At 39.1% G+C, this 27,371-nt stretch overlaps 1 protein-coding gene across 2 annotated transcripts in view; it reads right to left on the bottom strand.

Moving 5' to 3' along the window:
* The window catches only part of wdr18 (WD repeat domain 18), a 333,950-nt gene that overhangs the window by 17,285 nt on the left and 289,294 nt on the right, over positions 1-27,371 (bottom strand). The gene's annotated exons all lie outside the window — the stretch shown is intronic.

Genomic DNA, 27,371 nt, shown 5'->3' with positions numbered 1-27,371 from the left:
TGTAGGAAGTAATGTCTTGCAGACCATGCCAGAGTTGCCGTGCATCTGATATCACCTTCAACCTTGTTTGAAATTGTCTCTTCGCCCTTGAAATAGCTCTCTGCAAATCATCCCTAGTTTTCTGGTACAGGCCTGGGTTGCCAGACTCAAATGCCACAAACGATGCACCTCCTGGTTCATCCACGGCTGTTGTTAATGTACCTGCCTCAGCCACTTTGCCTGGCAGCATGTATTCTATATGGACCATCCTCTGGGAGAAAAGGTTGTCCTTCAAGTTTCTATTAAATCTCTCAATTTTCACAGTAAACCTATGCCCTCTAATTCTTGTTCCCAAGCTCTTAGTAATCTTCAGGGTGCAGCTGTCCTTGAACCTGGTGGTATATGCTTTCAGGCTTTTCGTAATTTTTGTAAAAAAGGAGCGGGGAGATGTCCAGGATGGGTGGGGTCTTTGATAATGTTGGTTGCTTTGCAGAAGTAGTGAAAAGAATAGAAAGTGTTTATGGGTGGGGAGTTGATGTAAAGTGTTTATGGGTGGGGAGTTGATGTCCTTGACATGCTGAGCTGTGTCCAAAACACTGCAGATTCTTGCAGTCACATACAGAGCAGCGGCCATACCAAGCAGCAACGCAACCAGAGAGGGTATTTTCTATGGCACATCAATATATATTGCTAAGGGTCAACAAGAACATACTAGATTTCTTTAGCTTCTTGAAGGAGTAGAGGGTTTGGTGAACTTTCTCAGCCATGGTGTTTACATGTTTGGACCAGGACAGGCTTTTGGAAACTTGAAGCTCTCAACATTCTGATCCTCAGCACTATTGATGTAGACAGAAACACATTCACTATCCCCTTTCTGAAGTCAATTTTGTTTTGTTGACATTGAAGAAAGGTGGTTGTCATGACACCATGTTACTAAGCTCTCTACCTCCTTCCTGTACAGCCCACTACGGTGGTATTATCAGCAAAGTCTCAATGGAGTTGGAGCAGAATCAGGTTACTGAGTCATGAGTGGACAGGGGGAAAAGTAGGGTGGTGAGGATGCAACCTTCCTGCAACTTGTTCAACTTTGAGCAGACCAACAGGACTTCAAAGGATCTCAAGTAAATAATGAGGGTTGTAGCTTGTCTTGACAATGGGATATCTGTAGCCTGAGATTGTTTCCAAGGACAAAATAACATTTGATCTTGTTTATTGCAATGTTATACAACCACTGCTTGACTAACCTGTGGATATCCCCAGTAATATTCACATTTTTGGGTTGATTTTTATGCATTCAAGTCCGTGCCTAGGTTGATATCAATCAGTCTAATTACTTTTTGTCTTATCTCCTGATTTTCACAGGTTTACTGAGTGACACATACAACATGGCATCTGCCACTGTGCTCTGTTGCTAGAATCTACATTAAGTACAGTATAGCAGTGAAGTACAGTATTGCTGAGAAATTGCTTCTCCAATTCCTTACCTGACCTAACTGAATGACTTACTGGGTCATTTAAGAGGGCATTGCTGTAGATCTGGATAATATAATCTCAAATTTATATTTTGTTACGTTTTAATGTGGCCTTTTGTATATTAATACATTCTTTTCAAAAGGACCTAAATAAGCAAACTGTTGAGCTGTTTTATAGAGGAATGTCTTGGCTTTTTGTCTGCCCTGGCAGCTCTTGCTTAAAAGTAGGACTGACGAAGTAAGTTTCTCTTCTAACATACAATAGACCATGTTCTCCGTCAAGGAAGCAGACCCCTGTTGAATAACCCATGCTCATTTTCTTCCCAATGGGGCAGTCTAACACTTTGCTTTTTGAGAAATGACATCAAAGCACAGACTTCAACATCTTATCAATGCAATTTAAATAATGTTTATGAAAATACTTGTTTCTGAAGCCAACTTTCCATCACTCCCCAAACTATTTCAGCAATCAAAAAATCCAAGAATTTCATGTGAATCTAAAATGAATGTAGAATTGAGCAGTTGTCTGGTGAACACTAGACATATAATTTGCAAAGTAAAAACCAAAAATCAATACTTCATGACCTAGATGTTAATATTAAATATAATCCTCAAAAGATTGGTGGCAGCAAGGGGAAGGATAAGCTTACACTGACGTATCACTGCTGTTCTCTATGTCTTGATAAACATAACTTTGAATGGTACAGGTGAAATTGAGATTTTAAGAAAGACAGAACCTGTTTCAAGGATTCTGATAAAATTTCTAATACTAATCTGATAAAGCTAATGTAGTGTTCATGGATTTCAGCAAGGCATTTGATAAGGTACCCCATGCAAGGCTTATTGATCCAAGGGGACATTGCCTTCTGGATCCAGAACTGGCTTGCCTACAGAAGGCAAAGAGTGGTTGTAGACGGGTCGTATTCTGCATGGAAGTCGGCGACCAGTGGTGTGCCTCAGGAGTCTGTTCTGGAACCCTTACTATTCGTGAATTTTATGAATGACCTGGATGAGGAAGTGGAGGGATGGGTTAGTAAGTTTGTTGATGACACAAAGGTTGGAGGTGTTGCTGATAGTGTGGAGGGCTGTCAGAGGTTACAGTGGGACATTGATAGGATGCAAAACTGGACTGAGAAGAGGCAGGTGCAGTTCAACACTGATAAGCGTGAAGTGGTTCATTTTGGTAGGTCAAATATGATGGCAGAATATAGTATTAATAGTAAGACTCTTGGCAATGTGGAGGACCAGAGTGATCTTGGGGTCCGAGTCCATAGGACGCTCAAAGCAGCTGCACAGGTTGACTCTGTGGTTAAGAAGGCATGTGGTGTATTGGCCTTCATTAATCGTAGAATTAAAGTTAGGAGCTGAGAGGTAATGTTGCAGCTATATAGGACCCTGCTCAGGCCCCACTTGGAGTACTGTACTCAGTTCTGGTTGCCTCACTACAGGAAGGATGTGGAAGTCATAGAAGGGCCGCAGAGGAGATTTACAAGGATGTTGCCTGGATTGGGGAGCATGCCTTATGAAAACAGATTGAGTGAACTCGGCCTTTTCTCCTTGGAGTGGTGGAGGATGAAAGGTAACCTGATAGAGGTGTATAAGATGATGAGAGGCATTGATCATGTGGATAGTCAGAGGTTTTTTCCCAGGGCTGAAATGGTTGCCACAAGAGGACATGTAGGTACAGAGGACATGTCAAGGCTAAGTTTCTTAATGCAGAGAGTGGTGTGTGCATGGAATGGGCTGCCAGGAACAGTAGTGGAGGCGGATACGATAGGGTCTTTTAAGAGACTTTTGGGGTGGTACATGGAGCTTAGAAAAATAGAGGGCTATGGGTAAGCCTAGTAATTTCTAAGGTAGGAACACGTTCAGCACAACTTTGTGGGCCTAAGGGCCTGTATCATGCTGTAGGTTTTCTATGTTTCTATGTTACTTAAAATTTCTAAATAAAATGCCCCCAAAAATGCTGATTTTATGAATACTGATGTATATAGATTAGGTATTCATTGCCTTACTACCTAAATTAGAGGAGGCACTTCAGTTTGATTTTTTTTAATGTTACTTGTTTCTCTCGCTCAGTTTTCTATATCTCAACATCTAGTACATTACATACACGAGCAGTTAACACTATTAAATGCTGATTCAATCAGATTGAAAGGACTTTTTAAATATTCAATTCTTTTAACGAGTTCTGATCAAACTAAAGTGCACTGAAAAAATAAAATTTTTCCTCCACAAATCTACTTGACCCAAGTATTTTCAGTTTTATATATATTCACTTCCCATTTCCAACATTTGCAGTAGTATGCCTGTTGTATTACTGTGGTAGCTTCAGGACCTTGACAAAAGTAACATGAAACATCATAAAATACTTAAACAGTACAGTTTGAATCAATTAAATGATTTTATCACAGGTCACGTTTATTACTGAAGGTGACACATTGGGTTAGGGAGATGGCTCACTAAAACTCAGATGACTGTTGGAAAACGTCTTGAACCCAAGTTTATACAAGTTCAGCTGTGAAAACCATCCCTACAGTAAAATGGAAGGGCATTTGGTGAATGATACGAATAGGAAGCCAAAGAAAGTAGGAGCAATCTGGCAAAAATTGTTGTTTTCCATTCATATTAAATCTTTTTTATTAAAAATAAAAAACCTTATTAATTTTTTTGGTTTTGTATATTTTGTTTTATTTATTTTTATACATCATACAAACGTGTGGACTGAAATTAAGTTGGGATTGTAACAGCAGGAACTGGTTTTTTAATTCATTTTTAAAATATATTCTTTATTCTTTTTTCCCTACAAACAAAAAACAAGAAAAACAATTTTTTTTTAATTCTGCAATGAGATAAACTTAAATCATTCCAATGCATGGAATAAAAAGTACATGCTACATTAAAGTTTTTCACCATTTTGATGTAGAAAGGCTAGAAATGCTTCACTGGGATGAGTCAAATGTAAACAGAATCCACATGCTGGCCTAGAAAGGTTCCAGAGGTGGTTCACAAGAATAATTTCAGGAATGAAAGAATGAATATATGGAAAACATGCTATGTTTCTGGGCCTGTGCTCAATGAAGCTCAGAAGGATGAAGGGTGATCTCATTGAAACTTACCAGATACTGAAATGCCAAGATAAAGTGGAGATAGGAAGGATGGTTCCTAAGATCTGAGGAAAAGAGTTTCCACAATCTCTGGTTTACATGCACTCTTGACAGCAGAATAATTTGCCTTTTAATTTTCACATGAAGAGATTATCAATCATTTTGTCTCATGACTAGAGAAGTGTGAGGAAGATTAAACTTGCAATAACATATTCTGGTTAAGCCTCACTGCATGCTATTATATACATGATTCTGGATGAAGCAAGTGAACTTTCAAATTACAAAGAAAATTTATTAACGAAGTACTTATATATCACCATATACAGCCCTGGATTCATTTTCTTATGGGCATTCACAGTAAATAAAAGAAACACAATATAATCAATGAAAAACCACACACAAGATAGACAACCAACCAATGCGCAAAAGACAACAGAATCCAAGTACTGTACAAAAAGAACAAAAAAACAAAAAAATATATAAGCAATAAATATCAAGAATAGGAAATGAAATGAGTCCATAGATTATGGGAACACTTTAGTGTTGAGGTGAGCGAAGTTATCTTCTCTGGTTCAAAAGCCTAATGATAGAGAGGTAATAAACGTTCTTGAATTTCATGGTGTGGGTCCTAAGGCTCCTGTACCTCCTTCTGGATAGCAGCAGTGAGAAGAGAACATGGCCTAGATGGTGGGTATCTCAAATGATAGATGGTGCTTTCTTGCAACAGCAGTTCTTGTAGGGTGGGGAGTGATGGACTGGGCCATATTCACTACTTTCTATAAGCTTTGATATTTCTAACCCAGTCTGTAATGCAATCCATCTTCCTTCTCCTGTAGTCCATAATCAATTCTTTCGTTTTATTGACATTGAGAGATCAATTGTTGCTGTTGCACCATTCAGCAAGATTTTCAACATCCCTCCTATTTGTTACCACATTCAGCCAACAACAATGGCGTTGCCTGCAAACTTATATGTGACAACAGAGCTGTGCCTTAAGTATAAAGTCAGTAGAGAAGAGGGCTAAACACACAGCCTTGTGGTACACCTGTGCTAGTGACGATTGTGAAAGAGATGCTGTTACCAGTTGAACTGACGGGGTCTGCAAGTGAGGAAACTGTGGTTCCAGCTGCACAAGGAGGTATTGAGGCCTAGGTCTTGGAGTTTATTGATTAAATTTGACAGGATGATATTATTGAATGCAGAGCTGTAGACAATGAAGAACATCCTGATGCATGGAACATCACTGCTTAGATGTTCCGGGGTTGAGTGAAGAGCAATGAAATGGTACCTGCTATGGACCTGTGGTGACTGAAGGTAGGCAAATTGGAACAAATCCGTGTCACTGTTCAGGCAGGAGTTGATAGGTTTCATCACCAACCTCTCAAAGCACTTCATCGCAGTGGAGGTAAATGCTACTGGATGATAATCATTGAGGCAGCTTACCACTTTATTCTTGGGCACTGCCATAACTGAAGCCTACCTGAAGTAGGTGGGTACCTCAGACTTCCAAGAAGCAAGAGGTTAAATGTTATCAGTGAAGTGAACACTCCAGTCAGCACAAGTCTTCAGTATCTGGCCAAATTTCCTAACTGGACCAGATGATTTCTGTGAGCTCACGCTTCTGAAGGATGCTCTCATGTTGGCCTCAGAGACTGAAAACACAGGGTCGTTGAAGGCTGTGGTAGTTTGTGAAGGTGCCTCCATATTTTTTCAGTCAAAAGGGTGGTATGGCCGCGCAGTGGTTAGCACAACACCGTACAGTACCAGTGACCGAGATTCAATTCCTGCTGCTGCCTTTAAAGACGCTGTATGATCTGTTCACGATCGCTTGGTAGATGAATTGGTCAGTGTAAATTGTCTCATGATTAGGCTAGATTATATCAGGGGTTGCTAGGCGGCACAGTTCAAAGGGCCTGTTCTGTGCAGTATCTCAATTTTTAAAAAGTGAGTATAAAAGGCATTGAGCTCAGTTGGGTGCAAAACCTTGTTGTCACATATGTCACTTGGTTTTACTCTGTAGGAGGTGATAGCATTCAAACCCTACCACAGCTATTGAGCATCCTTCTGTGATTCTAGTTTGGTCCATAATAGCCATTTCACATGTGAGATGGCATTCCGGAGGTTGTACCTAAACGACTTGTATTTTACTTGGTCACCAGACTTGAACGCCACTGATCTGGTCCTCACCAGATTGTGGCTCTCTTGGTTCATCCAGGGCTTTTGATTGGGGAAGACACTGAATGTTCTTGTGGCGACACTCATCTACAACTAACTCTATAAAATACATGATAACCATGGTGCATTTAGTCATATCCTCCGATGAATCTTTCAACATGCCCAGTTCTTTAACTCGAAGCAGTTGCCGCTTCTCTGCCTCCCGCAAATACCTTTTTGGTGTCCTTACTTGCTCTATAACCTCTGCCTGTAGGAGGTAGGGGAGGACAGCCAGATGATCAGATTTTCCAAAATAGAGTCTAGACATGGAACAGTAGGCATTCTTTTCATTAGTGTAGCAGTGGTCAACTGTTTTGGGACTCCTGGTACTGCAGCTGAAGTATTTTTGATAATTAGACAGAGATTTCTTCAAGCAAGCCTAATTGAAGTCCCCAGCAATGATCTGAAAGGCTTCAGTAGGTTGTTTCTTGTTTGCCGATCGCGGCACTCAATACATTGACAGCTTTCCTTTGGTAGTTTGTAAACTGCAGTCAGGATCAGCGAGAACTCTCTCAGTAAGTAGAACAGATGACACTTAATCATTAGATGCTCCTTTAGTTAATATCTTTAGATTCTAAGGGATGCACAAGCTGTTGTGAGCAATAGCTCACTACTGGTTAAGTATCAAACAAATACCGAGAAGTATCTAATGCCAGAATTAACTCCGGCATCAATAAAAAACAAGCTAAAATATCGAAGATTAATGGCTTCAGAACATCTTACATCATTTAGTATTTTTAACATTTTTATTTTTAATCTCTTCTAAAATGATTTCCTTCCTTTTCAGAGTATTGTTCCAATGACATTCACTTTCTCACCTACTGATTTCTCTTAAGAAGTGAGTTTTTGACAGCAAGCTATTCATCCTCGGTGGTTCGCATTAAGAATAACTGGCCTTTATTACTTAATTTTCCTTTCTCTAGCCACAAAACTAATAGGTAGTAGTAGTATTAGTACATAGTTAGAACTAAACCAAAGTCTTATTGTCCTCTTATTCCCAGATATTAGTTTATGCAAGCTTTAGCATACCTGACTGACCAACTGAAATTTTCTACTGAACTAAGGAGAAAATTCCCAATTGAACTGCATGTTAAGGATGAACTTTCTTCTATCCAAGCAAAATCAGTAGTAATGAGTTTAATCTATCATGTTCCCTGGTTAACTGTTAATAACAACATCAGAATCAGAATCAGGTTTAATATCTCTGGCATAAGTCGGGAAATTTGTTAACTTTATGGCAGCAGTATAGTGCAATACATGATAAATATAGAGAAAAAACTGAATTACATTAAGTATAAATACATATATATATTAAATAGTTCAGTTAAAATAAGGAGTGGGAAAAAAACAGAAAATGAAAAAGCATTGAGGTAGTCAAAGGCACTTTGACTTTATTATGTTAATGGGCTGGTGGCCTGATCCAAAGTTGGTAGCAGCTTAGCAAGAACTTCATGCAAACCAGAAAATTTAGGAAGCCCTTAAAGGATTCCAAACAGTGAAGAAAAATATCAAGAAAATAAACATGAGAAGGTGAAGATAGTTATGGTATCTACATGAGGAAGAAGCTGGAGGTCCATGAGCCAGTCCTCATTAAGGGATTGGAAATGGAGAAGGTACATTTAAATTCCTTTGCGTTATCAAAACAGAGGTTCTACCCTAGGACCAGCACTAGCACCTAATTGCCATCACAAGGAAAGTATGACAGCACCTCTACTTTCTTAGAAGTTTGCACATATTTGGCTTGTTATCTAAAAACTTGACTGGCTGCATCACGGCCTGGTATAGAAACACCAATGCTCAGAAATGGAAAAATCTACAAAAAATGATGGATACAGACCAGTCCAGCGCAGGTAAAGCCTTCTCCACCATTGAGTACATTTACAAGGAGCTCTGCCACAAGATAGCAACATCCAACATCAAAGACTCACACCACATAGGCCACATTCTCTTCTTACTACACTCAGTGGGCAAGAGGGACAGAAGCCTGAGGTTCTACACCATCAGCTTCAGAAAGTTATTACCTTACAACCATTAAGCTCCTGAACTGCCCTGGATAACTTCATTCACCTCAACTCTGAACTGATTCCACAATCTACAGATTCATTTACAAGGACTCTACAACTCATGTTCACAGTAATATTTACATTTTTGTATTTGTACAATTTATTTTCTTTTGCACATTGGTTGTTGGGTTTGTCTTTGCTTATACATAGTTTTTCATAAATGCTATTGTATTTCTTAATTCTCCTGTAAATGCCTGCTAGAAAATAAATCTCAAGATAGTATACTGTATGGTAACATATATGTGCTTTATTAATAAATTTACTTTATGTTATTTCTCCTTTTAATTTTGATCTATTCCCAGTCATTCTTGCAAAGCTTCACAGTGAAAGTGCAGTGTTTAGTTGAAAGTGACTTTACACCTGAGGATACAAAGAGATACCCCACTATTAAATAGGATACCAAGAATGTGAATTCACTAATTAAATCCAAAAGTGTGGCTGAGGAAAATGTAATCAGCAACAAGAGCAGAGTTTATGGCTGTATCCAAAAATGTTTCTTTCACTCTTCCTTGATGCAGGATTGTATTCAATCCAAGCTTGTAGCCAGACAGCAGTAAGGGAGTGAATTGTCTCTGATCAAGAAGAACAAGCGAAGTTGGTGCGTGGTAACATTGATCCAAGTTACATATCTCCTGACTTGGAAACATACCACTTGCCCTTATTATTCTTCTGTCTAACTGCTGGAAATCTGTTAACTAAATAGAATAAGGGAGTACCTACACCAAAAGGCTCAAGAATACAGCTCACCACTTCTTAAAGGAAATTAAGAGTACACAATAAATGCTAGTGATGGCCAAATCCCAAAAGCTAATTGAAAGTATTTCAAACATAAAGAAAACAAAATGAGTAAAATGACTTACATTATCGACACCACAAAAACTACAATGAAAATATGACTTGTTCTACTATACTTTACAGAGAATACATCAATAATTTATTGATATTATAAATGCTGGGAAACTAAAAATAAACAATTTCTGTGGCCTAAAATGTCTTGGTGTCATATCAATTTCCACCCTTTTGTTCAAGTGTCTTTCATAATATTATCAATGACAAAAGGAGGTCAAAGTGTTGGAAAACATGGTAGGAACTGTTATCAGTTCATATCAAAGAAATTCCCAAATTGTTATGTATCAAGACAGTTATCTCTTAAAATATAGAATATAGATGGGACAGGATCACCCCTTCTCAGTGAAAATAAAACTAGTCACAACAGGACCTATAGCTCATGCACAGATTGCTTTACTTTCCCATCAATAATCACTCCATTAAACTGTCAGCAGAGACCAGACTGTAATATTCAATTAATAATATAACATTTAAAGCTTAGTAAATGAGACATCCAGCCAGGAACAAGAGTGTTTCATCAAGTCCAAAGTGAACTTAACGTACAAGTGTCAAGTTAAGTATGTCAGAAATAAAACTGATATGAAGACATATTCCAAAGGTGCATTCTTGATTTATTTCATTAAATAAGCAACAGAAAATACAGAAAAGACTTAGCCAGACAGGCAGCGCCTATGCAGAGAGAATCAAGTGTTAACATTTCAGGTCAATGATCTGTAACTAATTTATTTCCTTGCTTCACAGAAGTTTTGAAATAAAATTATTCCTTGCTATGAACAAATCAGTGTTGTTTATCCATCCTCAAAAAGACAATGACTTTGTTTTAAAGTTCAGTTCTCATTGGAAGGGTACAAAGACATTGTCTCTTTATGATTCCTGAGTTCCTTCAGCATTTTGTGTGTGTTGCTTGGATTTCCAGCATCTGCAGATCTTCTTTTGTCTATGAGGCTACGTCCACACTACACCAGATAATCCATAACTGAAGCTTTTTCTGTTCATTTTTACCCTCCACCCACACTAAAATGGCGTTTTCGTCCCCCGAAACTGGAGCTTTTCATAAACGCTTTCCAGGGTGGGTATTTTTGAAAACGCTGCTCAGGCAGATCAGTGCGGACGAGGTAACTGGAGAAATCTGAAAAAGCTATCAGACGGCAGCGTGCTATTTCACTGTTTTCTTGAATGCAACCTAACAATTTCAGAACAGACGGCAACGGGACTGAAGCCATAAGAGTTAGAAATGTACTCAACAAATACTTTGACCCATAACTCACTGAATAAGTATACTCACTTTGCCCTGCTTTCTGTCCTTGCTCGTATGAAGGTGGTTTTACCTATTTATGCAAGTACTTCTCTGACAATAGATGTGTAACAGCCTAATGTAACATTGTATGGAAATACAAGGTAACACTGATGCAGACATGTTTTATACATTTAACAAGATGCTTTATTAATGTAACAGAGTTGGTCAGTTTTTCAATGTTCATCATCAGCCAGGTCAATCTGTCTGTGAACTCCCCGTCGGTTGCTTCCGTATGCTCCAGTTTTTTTTTTTACTTTTAAGATCTCCTGCACGAGAGCCAACAGCTGTCCGTCGTTTTAAGTTTTTCTAGTCTGTAACTACACAAATGGGCACTTTTACGGCGAGATTCGACACCAAACCTGTCGTTTGTTTTCTGTAGATGTGTCCTGTGCATACCCAGTAGGAGGAGATTCGCCGAGATCTCCATTGCAATGTGGATAAAGATAATTTCAAAATCGCATAGTGTGGACGTCTATCGTTTTTACGCGAAACCGGCATTTTCAAAATTATCCAGTCTAGTGTGGATGTAGCCTAAGTTTATCTGGTTGATGACAATTATCTCACCACAAACACCATTAAAACAGATTATCTGATCATTTATCTCTTTTCCATTTGGCTTTGTTGAGACAAATTATACATAACACTAAATACTTTAGCACCAAACACTTCAGGATTTCTATCTGCTTCAAAAGGGCGATAAACATATCAAACAGCCTTGCACTCAACATCAGTAAGACTAAGGATTGATTGTGGACTTCAGGAAGGGGAAGTCAAGGGAACACACTCATCCAGGGGTCAGCAGAGGAAAGGGTGAGCAGTTTCAAGATCCTGGGTGTCAATATCTCTGAAGATCTAACCTAGGCCCAACATATTTATGCAATTACAAATAAGGCACAACAGTGGCTATATTTCATCAGGAGTTTGAGGAAACTTGGCATGACCCCAAAGAGTCTCGAAACTGTCCACAGATGTCTCGAGGAGAGCATTCTAACTGGTTGCGTCGCCACTTGGTATGGAAGGACAACTGCACAGAATCAGAAAAGGCTGCAGAAAGTTGTGAACTCAGCCAGCTGGCACTGGCCTCCCCAGCGATGAGGACATCTTCAAAAGAAGATGTCTCACAAAAAGTGGCATCCTTCATTAAGGACTTCCATCACCCAGGGCATACCTCTTCTCATTGCATCCATCAAGGGAGGTACAGAAGGTTAAAGACATCCAATCAACACTTAAGGAACAGCTTTATTCCCTCTGCCATCTGAATGGACAGTGCATCTTATACACTACTTCAACGTATTTTTTCTTTTTTTTGGCTTTCTTTTTGCACCATGTATTTAATTTTTAAAATATATTTATTATTATAGTTCATATTTTTTTTTAAATTATCTATTGCAATCTTCTGCTGCAAAAAAAAAGTTTGTAACATATGCCAGTGATACTAAACCTGATTCTGATTCTGGGATATCCTAACAATCTGATGGTCTCAATACAATGAGCTTTAGTTCTTTATTGCAAAATCAAACTTTACCAGAACGTCATAGAGTGATGCATTATATAAGGGCATTAAATTCCTGAATATTTAACCATATTTTCTGAATGCAGTTCTGACCAATTTAAGTTCATGGTCCAGAATTATCTACACAAATAGAATGTGCTTGGATGCTTTAAGTCGCTTGTGACTTTATGTCATCTTGCTGCTTTATCCAATTCTGCTGCAATAATGTGCAACCGTTCTAAGTGTTGTGAGCATACAACCAACATCTCTCAGCACCCTGTCAGAACGATGGAACACCTGGCACCAAGGCATCGTCATAAAACCCAATCTTTTGTGTCAGAATTAATAATCCCTGTATGTAACGTAGCACAACTGACAGGTTATTTCCAATCTGTGCTGGAGAAAGTGAAAGGATGAGGGTATTTGAGACATTCCTTACAAGGGTGAATAAGCAGTCACATGCTCTTTTACAAATCTTGAGAACTATAAACAAATCGATACATCAGAAATGACAGTCTACGACTTGAAATTCCAAGTTCCTCTGTAAACATTCCAGTTTCTGCTGAGTTAGTGGTCTAGAGACACCTGCAACAATGCAGTTGATCAAAACTCTAAAAAAAAATGTCTTGCATGGTAAATTCCCATGCTTGACTTGGGCTTTCAAAAGAGACAATAAGATGAAAAATAATAACTGATATAAATTGGCAAGGATTTCTATTGTATGGTGAATGTGTTTAGGAATGTAAATCATCAGGTCTCAGGAATTTTGATGAAAGCAGAATTAAACTGAAAGGAAGCCCAAAATATTAAACAATAATTTGGCATTTGTTAATGTTAGAAAGACAACATACAAAAATAATAGTATATCACTTTTGGTAACAATAATACCATTCTAAATATTACTTTTACCTGACCTTTTCCTCATCTGTCTCTCAGGATCAATGTGGGAACTGCACTATTCCAGAGATGGGGCAGAGGGTGGCTGGCAGGCAATTAATAAGATGTTCCACTCCTTCCATTATTTAGACATTGGCTCAGAGTTACCCCAATAGACACCTAATGCTCTCAGCACAATGTTGAATGTTTCTTCTCCAGTTTGAACGATCATGAGCCGGAGATTCCAAGGAGCTAATGAAAACATTGCACTTCTTCAAGAACACTTTAAGCATATCTTTGAATATTTTCCTCTGTCCATCCTCTTTGCTTGAGAGAGTTCAGAATAGGTCATCTGTTTTAAGAGTCTCGTGTCAGGCATGTATATAATACATCTTATGCCAATATAGTGTATTATTGTAATAAGGGCTTTGATAATAGGAATGTTGGCTAGGGAAAGAATATCAACATTAATTCCCTTGCCCTTCCAATAAACTTGGAGGACTTTGCAGACCCAGCATTGAAATACTTTTTCATTGCTTTGAGATGCCTGCTCCAAAAGTAAACATCTCTCATGAAAGGTCTGAATTTCACTCACTTGGAGATAACCCCTTGTGGCCAGGACAGAGACAGGAACAACGTGGACCGTAGGCTGAAGATCCATTGTTTTAATCCAGCTGGCAAATAAAAGCTTTCTTCCCTCAGGGCCAGGACTTGTATGCAATGTAATTAAAGTTTTGGGTGATCCAATCAAAAATTTTAACTGTTATTAAAGGTTCATGCCTACCAGGTAAACAGCTGGGTGATGGATCGTATCCTTGTTCTGAGGTTTGCAGATTACAATGCAATGAGAACCTGTGAACTGCAAAGCCTTTCAGGACAGAGCCGGCCATTAAAGGGGCCTCACAAGTCACTTGAGAGTTTCCAAACAGAAGGTTGCATCTAGGAATGTACTGGAAGAAAAAGAATGCCTGGACGCTAGTAAGTGGTATATATCAGATCCGACCCATTTCTCTGAACCTATCTATGTTAGTATGCTTTCCAGTAGAATTCCATATCCTTCAAGGCAAGTCTGGGTTCTGAAAGAGTTGATGATTGGTAAAACGTAGTTCTGAGCAGCGACCTTCCCATTTGACCAAATAGCTCATTATAGCTACTTAGTGCACCATGGTGCATGACTTGGGGCATCAGAAAGTGAAGTTCAAATCTAGGTGTCTGGAGGTAGTTTGTATGTTCTCTTCATGACTGTGTGGGTTTTCTCTGGGTGTCCTGGCGTCCTCCCATAGTCAAAAGACGTATCAGTTAGTTGGTTAATTGGTCTTTGTAAATTATCTTGTGATTAGGCTAGTGTTAAAATAGGTGGGGTGCTGGGCGGTGTGACTCATTGAGCCAGAAGGGACTGTTCCATGCTGTACCTCTAAATCAATGAATAAACTGAATTAAAACTACATGCCTAAATAACCTTGCTGTTAGTTAGGGAACACCATTCATTATCCTAACAACTGTCCATGCATTTTTCATGAACTTTTAGCTGCAACTTTCAAATCTTACAGACCATTTCTAGCCTAGCTGCCAGAAAAGGAGGCTTCTGGCAATGTGAACAGATCAAAGCAATAGACTTAAGGTATAACGGAACTCCCTTTTTTTTAATTAGTTTTTTAATGCATTTTCTACATCGCGAGATAGAAAAAAAACCCAAATCAAAATGAAGAAAATTAATACACTGCAATAATATAATACAAAAAAGATAATTGAGAAAGCACCCAAATTGAAGACATGTAAAATTAGTATCCTCCCCAAGCCCCACAACAACAAAAAACTCCAGACCAACCACAACACAATATAGAGAATATAAATCAGGACATTCAAACCTCCAAAACTGTAAATACATTTAAAAACAGAAGATAATAATGCCTACTACCAAAAAAAAAGAGCTGAAAGCAAGGGATCGAAAAAAAACCTTAGTTAAGAGGAATGAAACTCCCTTGATGCAACAAAACCTACATGAGAATTTTTAAAACTTTTGCAGGTGTTGTACAATCAAAGCTTTTGGATTAAAATAGATTTCATCAATTTGTCCTGATGTGCAGATATGAACTCTCAACATGAAATTGATCCAGATTTCCAGCATCTACAGTCTCTCACGCACTACTCATCTACAGAATTGCTCTGGCAATTGTTTAAACTATGTTCGGATTCATCATCCCCAGTTTATAGTTCCTAAGCTTTAAAATACACTAGAAAACACTTTAAAATGATCTGAGGCAAGAGACAAATCAAAGCAATTGCATAAATAACAAAGCAGATGAAAGCTCTGCAGTGTGAATGGTGGTGGACAATTAAACAACTAATTGGAAACAACCTGTGCTTTGTAGGAATGCAAGGAGCTGTAGAAAGCAATGGACTCAGCTCAATATATCACAGGGTGATCCCTCATCACCACTCGAAGTATCTACATGAGGCACCACCTCAAGATTGAAATCAAAGATCTGCACCATCCAGGCCATACCATCTTTTCACAGATACATTATGAAGCAGGCCTGAAGTACCACATCACCAGGTTCAAGAATAACTACATCCCTTCAACTACTCAGTCTTTACACAAACATGCACAATCCTAAACACTGCCTCAGTATAGCAACACTATGACCAGCTCAATGATATCTCCAACATCTTCATGAAGCTTGAGATTATTCACAACTAATCAGCATACTCGGTTGGAACTCCATCAACAAATTAAACATTCATTCTCTTCGCCAGCACTGTACAGTGGCTGCAGTGAGCACCCACTACAAGATGTATAACAATTACTCAGCTAGGCTATGCCAACAGCACCTTCCAAATCTGTCTTCCAGACGAACAAGAACAAGGCCTTCAGGCACATGGGAACACTAACACCTACTCTATGAGTCACACAATCCTGAAGTGGATATACGTTCCTTTGCCTCTGGGTCTAAATACTGAAATTCCCTCCTTAACAGCATTATGTAAGTATTTTTTCAGAAAGACTTCTGCAGTTCAAGATGATAGGTTACCACTGTAATGTATAGATCTATTTCTTTTAGTGCAATGACTCCCCTTAGCACTAGTTATTGACTGATACCTTACTCATGTGCATTTACCTGTTGTTTTCTCTCTCTCTCTGCAAAGTGAATATACAGGTTAACCCCACCTTCGTGTACTAACTTTTATTTAATTGATATGTAGTTGTACAGACACAACAAATTGACAACAAGTTCGAACCTGAATATCAGCAGATATCACCAACTGCACTGTTACGAGATGATAGAATTTGGAGGAAGGGAGAAAGACAGCGAGAGGAAAGAATGAATCAGTACGGAGAAGGCCATCACGGATATAACCAAACAGATGCGTGAGTAATAGTGCACTGTGAGGGACGCACAACTAGCAGAGTTAAAGTGAAAGTAACATGACAATGACCTTAGTCGGGAAAATTGACAAATTTGATAGTTCTAATGAGGACTGGGAATTGTATATCGAGAAAGTTGAACTGCATTGTAACACAAACAGCGTGGATGAGGAAAAGGAAGTCTCCATGCTGCTTGGCTTAATGGGTGCTAAAATGTACAGGCTTTTACACAACTTAATAACTTCAGAAAAGCCAACAAGCAAGATGTTTGACGAAATTGTCACAAAATCACTTGAGCCCTAAACTGCTTGTAATAGTTGAGAGATTTAGATTTCACAAAAGGAACCAGTTAAAGGATGAAACCATTTCTACACATACATGCAGAACTGTGCAAACTTTCCCAATACTGTAACTTTGGAGATGGACTTTCCGATGCATTAAGAGACAGGCTTGTGTGTAGCACGGATAGTCAAATCACTCAGAAGAGGCTACTGTTAGAAAGAGACCCAACCTTGGAAATGGCTTTGACCATTGCAATATCATTGGAGCCAGCAGAAAAGGACGTGTCAGAATTACAGGAAAAGAATTTAGAATTGAAATGCACAAATCCTGAATGGTGCAAAAAGTCAAAAGTTTTATCGATGTGACAAATCCTCCCATGATGCAATGGCTGTTGGTTCAAAGAAAAAGTTTGCAGGAAGAGTCACAGACAAGGTCACAGAGAGAGTGTCAGACAAAAAGGACAACCAACGAGAAAACCCACACAGCAAAAAGTTTCAAACATAAAACTAAATAAATGCACAAAGTAACTGAATGTGAAACTGAATGCACAAAGTAACTGAATGTGAAACAAAAGTGAGCTGTCATGCCTAGAACTGCATAGCATTACTGAAGCAGATCAAAAAATCATATAGATCACAACAGATGTGTCTGGTGTAAAACTGAAAATGGAGCTGGATAAAGGATCAGCTTTGTCTGTAATTTCTGAGGCTGACTACAACAGACTGATTTCTAAGCTACCATTCAAAAAGACCATAGTGATGCTAAAGACCTATATAGTGACTCCCAAAGGCAAACTGGAAGTAAATGTGACGTACAGTGGCAAAACACAGCAGTTAGAGCTTTGTTGAAAACTGGAGAGCCAGTACTGTTTGGATGTGAATAGTTGAGAAAAATCCAACAAGACTGGCACACAATCAAAGCTCTCAATGCGTCATCGACAGGCAACAGCAGCCCAAATGGTAGCACTAACCAGAGACTGCCACAGCTGCTTAATGCTAATGAGAAGGTGTCTGAAGAGGGTATTGGTAAACTCAAAGGCATAAGGGCCAGAATTGAACTGGATGAAGCAGTAACACCAATATTCCATAAAGTGCATCCAATGCATTATGCACAAGGTTGAGTGGAGCGACTGGGCCACACTCATTGTCCCAGTGATCAAGAAAGGGAAGACTGGAGCTGTTCATATATGCGGGGACTTCAAAGTGAGTACCAACCCTGTGCTCTGTACCATGTAGTATCTCCTGCCGCAAATATAAGACATATTTGCCTCTTTGACAGATGGGGAGAGCTTTTCAAAGACTGAATTGTCACAAGCCCATCTGCAAATGGAGATTGAGGAGTCAAGCAGGAAGTTCTTCATAATCAACACTCACAAGGGACTATTCCAGTATAATCGTCTCGTCTTTGGCATCATACCAGCTCCAGCAATTTGGCAAAGAACAATGGACGAAGCGCTCCAAGATATCCCAGGAACACAATGTTACCCTGATGACATCATTGTGACTGACAAGAATGATGAAAATAATCTCCAGAACCTTGGTAAAGCGCTTATCAGGCTGAATGCATGTGGTCTGCACACAAAGAGAGACTAATGTGAGTTTTTCAAAAATGAAATCTCATATTGTGGACATGTCATTGACAAACATGGCTTACTTAACTCACAAGAGAAGATGAAGCAGTCAAATTAGAAGATGTGTCATAATTCAGGTCATACTTGGGCCTTGTAAACTTATACCACTGATTTCTCCCAAACACTGCTACAGTGCTGCATCCCTTGAATGCACTGTTGCAGACAGGAGTAATGTGGGAGTGGTCAGAAAGATGTCAAAGAGCATTCAAGGAAACAAAGAGACTAATAAAATCAGATGAACTGCTCACCCATTATGACCCATCTCTGCCCATCAGTCTGGTGTGTGATGGGTATGGCATTTTCACACAGTATGAAAGATGGATCTGAAAGTCCAATTACATTTGCTTCAAGATCACTGACAAGCTCAAAAAGCGAATATGCACAGATCGATCAAGAGGCTCTTAGTCTAGTATGGGGAATAAAGAAGTTCCTCCATTACTTCTACAGATAAAAGTTTATTCTAGTGACAGACCACCTTGTGTCCGTTTTCTCATCTCAGGAAGAGAATTCCAGTGATGACTGCTACCCAGTTGCAACGTTGGGCACTTTTCCTAGGAGCCTACTTTTACACCATAGAGTTCAAGGTACCAAACAACACAGCCAAACTGATGGCTTGTCACATCTTCTACTGTTGGAAACTCAACAAGTCTTCATTCTGTGACCTAGCAGAGGTGTTGGTAAATTGCACCTCGACCTCTTGTATCTTACTTGGTCACCAGACCTGAATGCCACTGATCTGTCCTCAGCAGATTGCAAATCTCATGGTTCATCCAGGGCTTCTTTTTGGGGAAGACTCTGAATGATTTTATCAGGGCACACTATTTTTATGAAGTATTTTACAACGTGGTGTATTCATTCAGATCCTTCAATGCATCCTTCAACACAGTCCAGTGCACTGATTCAAAGCAATTTCACAGCCGCTCCTCTGCCTTCCATGACCACCTTTTGTTAACTTTACTTCTGGAGTTTTGCTCTTTAACCTTTGCCAGTACAGAGGTAGGGGAGAACAGCCAGATGATCAGAATTGCTGAAATATAGTCTAAACATGGAACAGAGGGCATTCCTAATCATAGTAAAGCAGCCGTCGAGTGTGTTGCGATTCCTGGTGCTGTATGTTATATGCTGGTAATAATTAGGCAGAGATTTCTTGATTTCTTCAAACAAGATTGATCGAAGTCTCTCAATAGGATTTGAAATGCGTTGAAGTGGGCTGTTCCTTGTTTGAGGATGGCACCGTTCAATATCTCAAGTGCTTGTTAACATCGGCATTTGGTGGTATGTAAACTATGGTAAGGACTTAAGGAAAACTGTCTTGGTAAGTAGAACTGTGGGCATTTAATTGTAAGATATCCCAGATCAGGGAAACAAGATTACCAAAGATAAATCGCCCACCATAAACATTCCGGGAGGCTATCATTTAATCTGGACCAGCCACATTAATATTTACACTGTTGAAGCAGATCCTGGTAAATCAAGAAGGATAACTAGAGCACCACCTGTGGATTCCCCCCCCCCCCACCCCCGGATCATACAGAAAGCAACTGTCATTGTTGCTGGGTCTAAATCCTGAAGTTGCTACCCAAAATTGCTACAGGAGCACCTCTAACAGAAGGAGGGAATGAGTCACCACCACTTCTCCAAAGGCAGTCAAGGACTGGTAGTAATCACCAGCTTTGTCAGAAATGCCTACCTCTCCCAACAATTAATAAACTAAATATCTCATTTACTCATCTATCTACCAGAAAGGAGTGCTTCAACATTCAAATGAATGATCTAATTCTGCCTTTCCAGGTCTAACAGTGGGGAGCTTTCCCAAATGAATGCTGGACATCATACTCCACTGATGGACTCTATCAACAAACTGTCCCTATGCTCCCTCTGTACATGGAAGAATATCACTCCGCTGCATCTTTCCCATGGCCTTGTCAAGTCTAAAGATTAAAGTATCTTACAACAGAACCCAGAACTTCAAAGGCACTCTGAATCATTACATATTCTCTCCAGTGAACTGAAATAGAAAGCTTTTTATTTCCACTGATCTCTTCCCCATCTCTGAAGTGAAGTCAATCATGTTCCATCAACTGTTAACAAAACACTGCAAACAGAAGTGTAAATACGGAATGGTGCATGCTTGTGCGTACATATGAATAGCAAAGTACAGAAGGGTTTAAAAAAGGAAAGGAAGCGAATATGATGAGAATACTGAAATAGTGAGCTTATTCCTTTCAACACAATGAGCCTTTTGTTCTTGACATCAGATTCTGTAACTTCCTATGAATGTCTGTGTTCCCTTTCTCAAACTACTCTGATTGCACAATGTTTGCATGTTCCTTTCATCACGTTTTTTCCTTTAACTGATCTTAATTTAGCAACTCCAATGACTTGGTGTACAGCATGTCTGCACAGCAACCCTAGCTTTCCCCGGTCAGATTGTCCTTTCTCCTAAACATCAACCCCACACTCTCTGCAACTTAATTTTTAACATGTTTATCAATTTGCTCTCAATTTGTGCAATGATTAGTGAGTAGCAAAATCTGTAATGCTTTAAAAGTTACTGACAGACACGTAGTAAAGCGATAAAACAAATTATTTGTATGTATGTATCTTTTTATATTTATTTATTGAGACACAGCGTGGAATAGGCCCTTCTGGTCCTTCGAGTTGCACTGCCTAGCAATCCCGATTTAATCCACGCCTAATCATGGGACAATTTACAGTGACTGTAAATTGATACTTTCAGTCAAGGTGGCACCTGTGTACAACTCTCCTTCACATGACATCTTCTGGATAGTTCATGAAACCATATATTTCACTTCTGTTATGCCCTTTACATTTGCTTTTCACCTTGAATGTTATTCTGGAACTGTTGGAGCCTGCAAATCAGTTTGGAGATCATTTGGGTGTCCAGTCTCCGAGGGGTTTCCGGGAGGCAGATGCAGTGTGCGGGAACCTTGCGGTGAGAAGGCTGTGAGCTGATGTTCAACTCCACTGTTCAAGATTAAAGTGATGAGAGAGACTGAAATCCAGCTGCCTGCCTTCTTATCGCTGGGGGGATCACTCCGTTACCAGAGAGGGAAGTCTGCCATTTTATCGCTGGTGAGATCGTTCTGCTATAAAAGAGGGGAGACTGCCTTTTTATTGCTGATGAGATAGCTCTGCTATAGAGAATGTTGCCCACATTTTCTGCATTCTGGATGCAGACTTTTTTTTCAGTCTTATGGCTTTTTTTGTATTTTGTGTTTTTTGCCCAACCTTTCTCATTTTTTGTGTGCAGGGAGGGGGATTTGGGGGTCAATGTACCTGTTCCTTTTTGAGTCATTATCATGTTGTCATTTTTTTTTCTTTCTTAGTTTTGTGGCTATTTGCAGAAGAAGAATTTCAGAGTTGTACAGATTGATAATAAATGAACTTTTGACCAATTTTCGGCTGTGTGAGGAAACCTGAGCACCTGGTGGAAACCCATGTGGTCTCAGGAAGAAGGTACAAACACCATACAGGCAGCAGTGAGAATTGAACTCTGGTCACTGGTACTGCAAAGCATGCTAAGCACTATGCTACCATGCCTAGTGCAAATCCAATTAGTGTTTGGTTAATAAAATGAATACCTAAGTTGTATTTGGCTCTATCAGCCTTTAAATACATCAATTCGGATGGATAACTATTTTAAATCTAAAATATATAAACAACAGCAGGTCACAAATGGGACTGAAAAATATCCAGCAGCATAGAGCAGAAGCACATATTAGAAACAAACATGGATATTAATACAGGAATGATTTAAACAAAAGATAGAGAAATATGAAATACAAAGAGAAAATGCTGAAAACTTTTCAGGAGTTATTTTCAACCACAATTCTCTTAGAAGCAATGCCAATGAAATGCACAATTGTGGAGTTAGCTGGTTATGAAAATCACTTTAGATTTTGTCTTTTTAAATTTTCATGATGGGACAAATCAATTATATCTAAAATCAGATGGATCTGCCTTTCAGAAACAAGACAGATCACACTCGAAAGAAAGTCAAACTTGGAAGGAAATAAGTAGGCCAGTGGAACCACCCACCCAGAAATAAGGCATCAAGGGTCAATAGAGATCACCAACATGGGAAAGAATAAAACATTCAGACATTGATGGATGAATCTAGGCATCAAAACAGAGAGAACATGAAAGTGTGGAATGGGCTTTAATTAAAACTTTACACCATCAGAGGAAGAGACATTTTCAATTTAATTCCCTGTGGTTTTCAACAACATTTAGTGAAATACCTCATGATAGTGATGAAAATTAGGCTTTGTAGCTTTATTTTTGCCCCCATTTAAAAAATATTGCAGAGTTTACATTGTTTGAGTTAATTTTCCATATATTTCCGAGGCTTGGAAGTTATATCAATACAGCAGGAGTGAGATAGAGCTCAAGTTGAGTGGGGTCACAACCTCGCAATCAACTTCAGTAAGACCCAAGGAATCGACTGTGGACTTCAGGAAGGGGTAGTCAAGGGAACACGTGCCAGTCTTGTCAAGAGATCAGAATTGGAAAGGATAAGCAGTTTCAAGTTCCTGGGTGTCAACATCTCTGAGGACCTATACCGAGGCCCAACATACTGATGCAATTACAAAGAAGGCAAACAGCATCTATACTTCATTAAGTGTTTGAGGAGAATTGGTATGCCACCAAAGACAATAGCAAATTTCTACAAATGTCCCGAAGAGAGCTTTCTAACTGGTTGCATCACCACTGCACAAGATCAGAAAAGGCTGCAGAAAATTGCAAACAATCAGTTTCATTGTGGGCACTAGCATCCTCAGCATTCAGGTACCTTCAAAAGCGATGCCTCAAAGAGGCGGCATCCTTCACTAAGGACTCCCATCACCTAGGATATGATCTCATCTCATTGCAACCATAAAGGAGGAAGTTCAGGGGCCTGAAGACACATGCTCAACATTTTAAGAACAGGTTCTTACCCTCCATCATCAGATTTCTGAATGGACAATGAACCCATGAACACTACCTCAGTATTTCTCCCCGTCTTTATTTTTGTACTACTTATTTCATTTAATTTTCTTTTTTATACCTACTTCTTATTATAACCTATAGTTTTTATCATGTATTGTAATGTACCGCTGCCGTAAAACAACATATTTCATAATATACCATAGTGATATTAAACCTGATCTGATTACTGTTCTAATGAATCACATATTACTGGCATTTTATGGTTAAGGACATTAATAATTGATTTATTGACCCAATAAAATATACAACCAAAAGCAAGACCCTTCCATTCACCACTGTTTCATCCTAGGGCAAATAAAAACTTATACAGATGACAACCACTAGCCAGAAAATATTTTAAGTGGAACACATGTAAAGAAAGGAAGTAAGGGCAAGTACATTTCTTCCTCAAACCTCTCTATTTTTTATGTCACTTAATTTTGAAGCATTGTCACACCTGTTTCTTCACATCTTAAACTTTCAGTTTAAGATGGCACTACCAAATGCACGCAACAACTCACTGGTAGTTCAAAAGGCAAGGAATTCAACTAAAAACATTACTAATTTGTGAAGTAAATTGTAGTAAATTATCACCACAGATAATGAAGAAGCGAACAAAGGCAAAGCAAATTTGAGGGATGGACTGTGCTGGTACGTTGCAGAGCACATGTAGATGGAGTGAGCCACTTGGAGAGGAGAAATCGAGGCAGAGGAGTCTCACTGCCCATGCAACTGGCACGGGTGCGATGCTGGATCACTCAGAGTGCCGAGCCAATTTGGAGAAATCAAGAGCGGCTTCGAGCTGGGTGGCAAAATCTGGTCCTGGAACAAGTCACTGGGAGGCGTGATCTAGGCCTGGAGCCCTTTGCTGCAGCGGTGCCTGGGTCCTAGTGCAAGGTACAATACGATGTTTTAACAATTTAAAAACCGACCCAGAGAGACTGGAAAACAGGGAACCACGATTGGAGGTGAGAGCCGATTTCATTCATTCTCCCGCTATATTCACTCCTCTCTCCATGGCACTAAGGCTATAATGACTGCCCCAGCTGCTGTGCTCCTGATAATACCATGAACTGATACCAAGGCTTTGGGCCTATTCTGGGCTGCTCTGGGGTTTGGATCTAAGGATTCATTTTGGTTCAGAATGCTGTTGTTCACTTCTATAGTCTGCATAATTTGTACCTTCAAGACCACAGCTCTCCTACAGGAATCAGACATAGTACGTTACTAAAATATATGCTCTGATCTGGCGTGCATTTAGGGCAATTAATTTCACTACTGGTCAAACAACCGAGTATTTAGTACGGACAATACTTGCGGCACAATTTGTTGAAGTTGCTGCCAGTTGTGAAAACTAAGTTCAGTACATGTGATGAAGCTCACATCAGGATGACAACGTTCTAAAAACAATGAGCAGAGTTAGACTTGTGCTAAGTATGCTGAACTCAGATTGTGAAAAAATAAGACAGCTGTAAAAAAAAGCTCAGAATGAAGAGAGACTAATTACAAAAGGAAGCAATGGTGCAAGATAAAAGATGGCAGCATTGAATGAATAAAGAATAATTTCTCTCGACCAAATGAAAATGATGGAAATAGACTCATCTGAAACAGCATGTGGTAAGATGCAGAGGACTAGTCAATTGAAGACACTAACAATCCTGAACACCAAGTTTAAAATCTCACTGCAGCATGTGGAATTTAAATTCAGTTTATCATCTAGAATTGAAGTCAAAATTTGTCAATATTAGGGATGATAATAAAATTTGTGAACTGTGAAAAAAAACCAACTGATTCACATATTTTTAAAGGAGAAATCTGCCGTCTTTATCAAGTCTGGCCAATATACATTTCTGATCTCCAATGTGCTTGATCTTTAATGCCCTAGGAATTGGCCTATCAAGTCACTCCTCTCAAGGATTTTTAGTGATTGTTAAAAAATTTCTGGCCATGCCAACACAAACAGATCTTGAACTGAAATAAATAAATACAATTGAGTCCAACACTGAGGCTGGAAGGCTAAGGTGCCCAGTTAAATTATGTGCTGAGATGACAAGTCTTGAACTTAAATTTTGCTTCATTGTAACAACGTAGGAGGATGAGGATCAGAGAAGTGAGAATTAAAGTGACAGTGAAATGAATCACAATGTTCCACTGTAGAGTAAAATGTGAAACGTATCAGAATGTGGATAGTTATAATAGTACAATAAAGACATATCATCTGAAAGGAGAAATGGCAGAAATGCAGTTAGAGTAACTGCAGAAATCTGTAGTCTCATAATGAATGTCAGTTGCTAAAAGTATTCTTAGAAAAGAGGTGATAGAAGTCAAAGAGAGGAAGAGAAGATTGCTCTAGTGAGGTGAATTTCATTCATTATTTAAATGGACACTGGCATGAACCATGTGTTTTGAAGTTGATGGTCCACTAACCTGCCCACATTCACCAAATTCATATAGAAAAGCAGCTACTTGTGTTTGGTAACCTGCTGTTAGGAACTGTACTTGTGTAAAACTCGGGGGAAAGGACACCTACAGTACTACAATTCTAACCTAGGCCTTGCACAAATCCTATTAAATTGGAATGCATAAGAAAAAAACTTTAAAATTATGCAATTAGAGTTGTTGGTAAGAATTTTGCTTTAAGAGCCTTTTTGAACAGCGATACAAATAAAATTGATCTTAACCAAAATAATATTACTGTGCAGCTCACATTACATAGAGCACATTTACTCTAGAATTATTATTAATATTCTAAACCATAATCATTACATTTACAACATATAGTAGTGATTAACTATTTACTGTTAGTATGCTACAAAAGTGGCAAAGCAATTACATTGCTCTTTTATTTTGCAACAACAGTAATGCTCCTTGAAGCTACCATTACGTGACTAGGTCATTAATGGAAGGATTAATGAAGCACAATACAAGGTCACCTTATGTGACGGGGTGCACAACAGTTACTGAAATGAACTAGTTTATGAGTGAAGCTTCTTGCTGTTACTGTGCAGTGAAAGGTGAGATCTATGCATGAATTCCACCTGCTCTGCAGTAAAATCTCAGTGTTTTTCGGATCTACTGTATCTTTCATTAAGATGCTCATGTGTAGAGGCAATTTATTTGATTCCATAAAGATAAAAATGACAGCTTCCTTAGCTCCTCTCTCTGCACACACTCTCCCCACTGCCATGGGGGGAGGAGGAGAGGCACACAGTGGAGGAGGGAGCACGGGGTTAAGACCACAGAGAGTACGCTGAGCACGGAGAAGGTATGGGAGAGTAGCATAGCAAGCTACTCAAGTTAAATTAAAGCCTTGTATTAAAGCACAAAAACAAAAGTTAATCGCATCAGGCATCGATGTAGAAATTGCATCAGACATAACTAAGTGCATACATTCCTAGTTGATTCTGCAAATTTCCTCTTAAAATCTTGATGAGCCTGAATTAGAAAAGTCTTAGTGTAGATGCCTTACAGGACTACACCTTTCAGGCAAAAATTTCATTCATAATACCTGAAAACATCCCATCTCAATAGCAGGTCAGGTTCATTGGACTATTTATGTCAGCATACAAAGTGTTTCCTCAACATTGACTCCAAGCCATGTCAAGTTTCTGACTCCAGGTCAGCTGACGTCAACGACCTACTGCTGTCCCATAATTGATGAATTTGCACTCCTCCAGTCCGAATGTCAGTTGGGCTATTTCAAAGGCAAAGAGAAAATTTCAAAGGAGGTTGGAGGCAACATCAGATGTAC

The sequence above is a fragment of the Hypanus sabinus genome, chromosome 16 (assembly GCF_030144855.1).
Source record: "Hypanus sabinus isolate sHypSab1 chromosome 16, sHypSab1.hap1, whole genome shotgun sequence".
NCBI lineage: Eukaryota > Metazoa > Chordata > Chondrichthyes > Myliobatiformes > Dasyatidae > Hypanus > Hypanus sabinus.
The sequence above is the reverse complement of the archived record's forward strand: the minus strand, read 5'-3'. Positions and strand labels throughout refer to the sequence as shown.